Source organism: Octopus sinensis, linkage group LG2 (assembly GCF_006345805.1).
Source record: "Octopus sinensis linkage group LG2, ASM634580v1, whole genome shotgun sequence".
NCBI lineage: Eukaryota > Metazoa > Mollusca > Cephalopoda > Octopoda > Octopodidae > Octopus > Octopus sinensis.
The window spans coordinates 75000426-75006429 of record NC_042998.1 but is presented as its reverse complement, the minus strand read 5'-3'; the positions used below and the strand labels follow the sequence as shown (position 1 = coordinate 75006429).

Genomic DNA, 6004 nt, shown 5'->3' with positions numbered 1-6004 from the left:
AAATTAATAGTTATCGCCATACTAATATATATATATATTATATATATATATATATATATATATTGATAGAAAAGGTAAGACAACAAAACAATGAAAGAGACTTGAGGCTGTAGTAGAAAATGATGACGGTTATTTTGAATAAGCTGTTATCTCCCAGTCATAATGTAGTGTGCCCTTATGCATGCATACCAGGTTTTTAAGTACTGGAGGTGATTTGTACGACTAAAATTCTGCAGGGCGGTGCTCCAGCATGGCCAAGGGCCGATGACCGACAAATAAAAGATAAAAGAAAAAAGGAGATACGCACACATACACACTTACACATGCACACACGCGCACGCATGCACACGCACACACACATATATGCGTGTGTGCGTATGCGTATGAGAAAAAAGTGTCAGTATTAATGAAGATATATAGAACCTTACATCGAACCACAAAAAGTATTTTAATTTTTTATAAGGAAATGAAATATAATACTGCTGAAATCTACCTTCTCTTTAGCGCTAATAATGAACCACATTGTTTTTTTAATTGATTCACGTGTCTTTTAGCATAGACAGGCCAACGAGGTCCCGTGACAATTGAGAATTTGTTCTGAGACAAAATTTTAAGTAACAGGGATTTGATAGTGGGTTCAGGAATTTATTTTCAGTTATGACTGCTCGAACATGTGTGCTTGTTGGTATGAGTGCTTGGACACGTGCGCGTGTGACGACATTAACCAGTGATATACATGTACATGTATATGTATATGTATATGTATATATATACACATATATATATATATATATATATATATATATATACGTACATAATCTTATATAGGTATTATATTATCCTTATTTAATGACAATTGTTTTGCAACTTAATAAACATGCATAGATAATTTATTTTACAGTAAGTAATAAATTACTTACATGTTTACATTAATATAATCCATCTTTAAGTTAATGTGGATGGAGATATTGAGGTAGCTCTTCGGGTTAAAACTAATCAATGTCAAAACATAATTAGTTGAATCCATATATTTTGTGCGTGTATATAATAGATTCAAAGTGGCTGACGACTAGCATCATGCTTCAAACTCAATTTACTGAGGAATTTGAATCAAACTGCTTTGATCCATATACATATATGTATTTCGAGATGGTTATTATTTTGCCAAATAAACACACACACTATATATTCGTTAATCACTCGTTTATTACTGTTCTTATTATAACTCATGTCCTTTGTCCAGAAATCTTTTATCACACATCTGTGACCTCTTCAACGGTACTTTCTGTCCTCGTGGGTGCTCCTGCTCTGTTTAGTCCATTATGTTTTTCTATGATGTGTATCCTTATATGCGTATGCGTTTGTGCCTGTATTTGTGTGTGTGTGTGTGCCATTGTTCTTTGTAGCACTGTGACACCACCACTTAACTCAGTTCCTTGCCCCGTTGCCGCTGCTGCTACCCTTGACCCAGACTTTTGGTACCGTTCCGATATCCCTCTGTCTTTGTATGTTCGCCTGCGCTGCTACCATCGTGGTAGTTGTTGTTGCCGCTGTTGCTGTTGTCACGTTGTTCATGTTACTGTATATGTGTTTGTGTGTGTGTATGGGTTCGTTTGCTACGTTTGTATCCGTTCCCTTTAAATAGTTTTAACATTTTTTCTGTTATTTATTTTTATTTCTTATATTCATCATAGTTATGTGTCTATTCTGTGTACTACACTGTTTGTATCTGTTTGGTCTCCGTTCTGTCTTTAGTCGTCATCTTGTGTAGTGTGGTAGTGGGTGGTATTGTTCCATTCATGTTTTCTGTTGAGGATCGGTCTGTCTATTGCTAAGTGTGTAGCCTCTGTGATCTGTCTAAGAGTCGTGTCAATTCTATGTGTTGATAATACCTTATCCTCTATTCTATCAACCAAGCCTCAATTTTCTGCTTGGGCATGTTGGTAGAGTACTGAATAGCCCTCTCTTCTTTGAGATCCAGTCAGTGTTCACCTGTACGCTACCCTGTGCTGCGGGTTGTCTCTTCAATGCAAGTAGTTGTCATGTTTCTGCACCGTCCTTCAATACATCGTAAATTATACACTATATTACTAACCTTATAGTCAACCTATGGGTTCATCCTACATACTATACAATTGTTCTCTGTACATGGAGACCTATCGAAGAGATAAGTTCTACAGATCAGGGATTTTATGGGGTACCAGGCCTTTATACTACTTTAATCCGTAGATTAGCCTTGTCTAATGCTTTTCCAAAATTGTATGCTAGTTTGCCGCCAGGAATACCATCAACGAACGTGACACTCTGGTATATTTTTTGCCATACCATGAGTTGTCCTTCTCTATCGTTTTTCTGGTCCTTTCTGTGCTGTTCCAGGTTCTACTCCTGTATACCGGGCAGATCCTCTTTGCATCTCTCTCTATAATGGCTTTGTAATTTGCCCTAGTTCCTTTCTACGCACTAATCCCGTCCCTTTTGTTTTGTTACGAGAGAACTGCATACAGTGGATGAAATGTTGTATGTGTCCTTCCAATTCTATAGGGTCGCATATGCGAGACACATTCCTCATCGCTCTCACCAAGTCTGCTATAAGAACGTGACAAACAACGACAACAGCAACAGTAGCAACAACAACAGCTACGATGGAAGCAAGTGGGCGAACACATAGTGCTACTAAGAAAAACTACTCACACACACGCACAAAACTACACACACACACACACAAAGCCATACACACGCACACAAACACAAAATACGGACGCAAACACATGCGCATATAAGGATACACATCATAGATAATCAGAATGGACTAAGCGGAGCAGGAGTAGACACGAGGACGGAAAGTGTCACTGAGGAGGTGACGTATCAGTGAGGAAAGATTTCCGGACAATGGACGTGAGTTAGAATGAGAAGAGTTACAAACGAGTGAATAATGAATATATAGTGCGTGTGTTTATTCTGAAAAAGAAAATGAGATGACCGTTCTGAAACACAAAAATATTCGTTTCAACGCACGGTTTCACATCAGGAATCTTGCAACATAAATTCATAAACGTATATATATATATATATATTTATATATATATATTACTCTTTTTACTCTTTTACTTGTTTCAGTCATTTGACTGCGGCCATGCTGGATCACCACCTTTAGTCGAGCAACTCGAACCCGGGACTTATTCTTTTGTAAGCCCAGTACTTATTCTATCGGTCTCTTTTGCCGAACCGCTAAGTTACGGGGACGTAAACACACCAGCATCGGTTGTCAAGCAATGCTAGGGGGACAAACACAGACGCACAAACGTATACACACACACATACATATATATACATATATACGACGGGCTTCTTTCAGTTTCCGCCTACCAAATCCACTCACAAGGCTTTGGTCGGCCCGAGGCTATAGTAGAAGACACTTGCCCAAGGTGCCACGCAGTGGGACTGAACCCGGAACCATGTGGTTGGTAAACAAGCTACTTACCACACAGCCACTTCTACGCCTATAGCCACTTCTACGCCTATGAGTATATATATATATATATATATATATATATATATATATAGTAGAATAAGAAATAGAAGATCCTAGTACAGTATTATATATTTGAAAAAATGAATAGAAATAGTTTATCTGATAATTTTTCCACTTTAAAAATTAGATGTTTGTAAGTTGAAGTCTAAAATTATCAGAAAAGCAATTTATCTTCATTTTTACCAATTATATATATATATATATGTGTGTTTGTGTGTGTGTGTGAGTGTGTTATGTGTGTGTATGTATGTGCATATATATGTATGTATGTATGTATATATATATATATATATTATATATATATATATATATATATATATGTGTGTGTGTGTGTGTGTGTGTGTATATGTTCACTGTTTTCCCGAACATTTATACTACTTCGTGTATCTTTCGTCTATTAATGAAGCGAGTCTGAGCCCCATAGAAAGAATCATATCACATAGTCACTATGAATTTATTTAACTGATTGTTTTCTTTTGTTTTTATATCAGTGATAGTGACCTGTTCAAGCATAAATTTCTTAGTACATACCTATTACGACTTGCTTTAGTCCAACTGGTATGGACTAATTAATGGTGAGAGATAGAGTGGAAGAAAGAGAGGAAAGAGTGAGAGAGATACTAATTGTAGGTAAATGAAAAGTAACAAAAATAAGGCGTCGAGCTGGCAGAAACGTTAGCACGCTGGGCGAAATGCGTAGCCGTATTTCGTCTGACGTTCTGAGTTCAAATCCTGCCGAGGTCGACTTTGCCTTTCATCATTTCAGGATCGATTAAAAAGTACCAGTTACGCACTGGGGTCTATATAATCAACTTAATCCATTTGTCTGTCCTTGTCTCACCATAATTGCATTATCGAGTTAATGCAGTATATTTTCACAGATATATATATATATAGATATATATATATATATATATCTGTGAAAATATACTACATTAACTTGATAATGCAATCATGGTTTCATAAAGTCTACTGGTGATGGTCTCGCCTTCGGATTGCCTAGAGTTCAATACTACTCACGAAGTCTTTTGTTAGCTAGGAGTATTTGTATCTGCAGAGAGTTTTAGAAGTATTTTGCCTTTATTAATAACCCTTTGTTCTGACAGATGGATAGATAGATTTCATATCCCAAATCTCTTTCTCTGCTTTGTTGCTGTACTTCCATTCGGAGTCATTCTTACTAAACCAGCCTAAAATTTCAATAAACTTGTGGGTTTAATGAGGAATTCTGATACAAGATATCTGTTTACTGCTACTGGTTCTACAATAGTGACTTTAGAATGACTTTCAAAACGTTGCTCTGCTAAATCTTATTATTCTTCATTGTGTAAATGCTTATCATGAGACAATGTTAACTCATATACATCTTTTACGCTGACAAGTTGCATTCCAATTTATTGACAAGCTCGTGGATATTATTTATGCCTCTTGTGTTTCTACTTGGTAAAATTCCAGGAAATCATTGCAAACTTCTGGCCATAACATTTTTTCAAATTTTGTTCGTTTCGTTCTCGGTTACTTCGTCCCAGGCTACTTCAGTATTATCTACGCTTGTCTTAATATCTTTAATGACTCCTGATATATTTCTTGTTTTAGCCACCCGATTTTTCAAAAAGCTGTTTGAAGTGGTTTCAGTTGTAATTGGTCTTCGTATTAATAATTAGATACTGTTACATGGGTTAGAGTAAGAGAGAAATGTCTGATGCTAGTTAAACTCCATTGATAAGAATGTAAGTCTGAAAGGTATCAAAATTTTGGGTTGGCCTGCAACAATATTATTAATCACCCATTTTGAAGCCATGTTCTCGGCATTTCAAACCATTCTCTGAGAATTTCTATTGCCGCCCAGACTTCCTAGTTTGATGAAGTTTGGTATTCCCTCCATTGACTATGGTGTTCTGAATATTAAACGTGCACCGACTTCAGCTTGAATATTCCTGAAGCTTTAATATTATTAAAGCAATCATTTTATCCTTGGAAAACAAAAGTACGAGATAGCATTCTTTTCAAAAACCAAACCAGTTTCATCTACATGGACAACAGGTTAAGAAGAGTAGTTGTCAGGCTTCTTAATATTCTTAAGAGCGTAAGAAGCGTATTTACTTCCTGATATGTGTACTTGCAGTTTCTCTACATATTGAAAGAGGATAGTTTGTAAGTTATGCAAACAATTGAAACTATGAAATCCAGCTCTACTTTCTGTGAACACTTCTTAATTATTACCTTCTTCTTCTTCTTCTTCTTCTTCTTCTTCTTCTTCTTCTTCTTCTTCTTCTTCTTCTTCTTCTTCTTCTTCTTCTTCTTCTTCTTCTTCTTCTTCTTCTTCTTCTTCTTCTTCTTCTTCTTCTTCTTCTTCTTCTTCTTCTTCTCCTCTAATGGTGATCATACTATTTTCCATTACGATACGTTGGCCTCTAGAACGTATTACGTTTTGTGGTGTCTCACGTGGCAACCTTATCATCCCATTATTTT

At 36.2% G+C, this 6004-nt stretch overlaps 1 long non-coding RNA gene across 1 annotated transcript in view; it reads right to left on the bottom strand.

Moving 5' to 3' along the window:
• Positions 1-3361: 3361 nt before the first annotated feature.
• The window catches only part of LOC118768198, a 10835-nt gene continuing 8192 nt past the window's right edge, over positions 3362-6004 (bottom strand). Inside the window, exon 3 of the long non-coding RNA XR_005004044.1 lies at positions 3362-3415. This is a non-coding gene — a long non-coding RNA (uncharacterized LOC118768198). The remainder of the gene's footprint in view (positions 3416-6004) is intronic.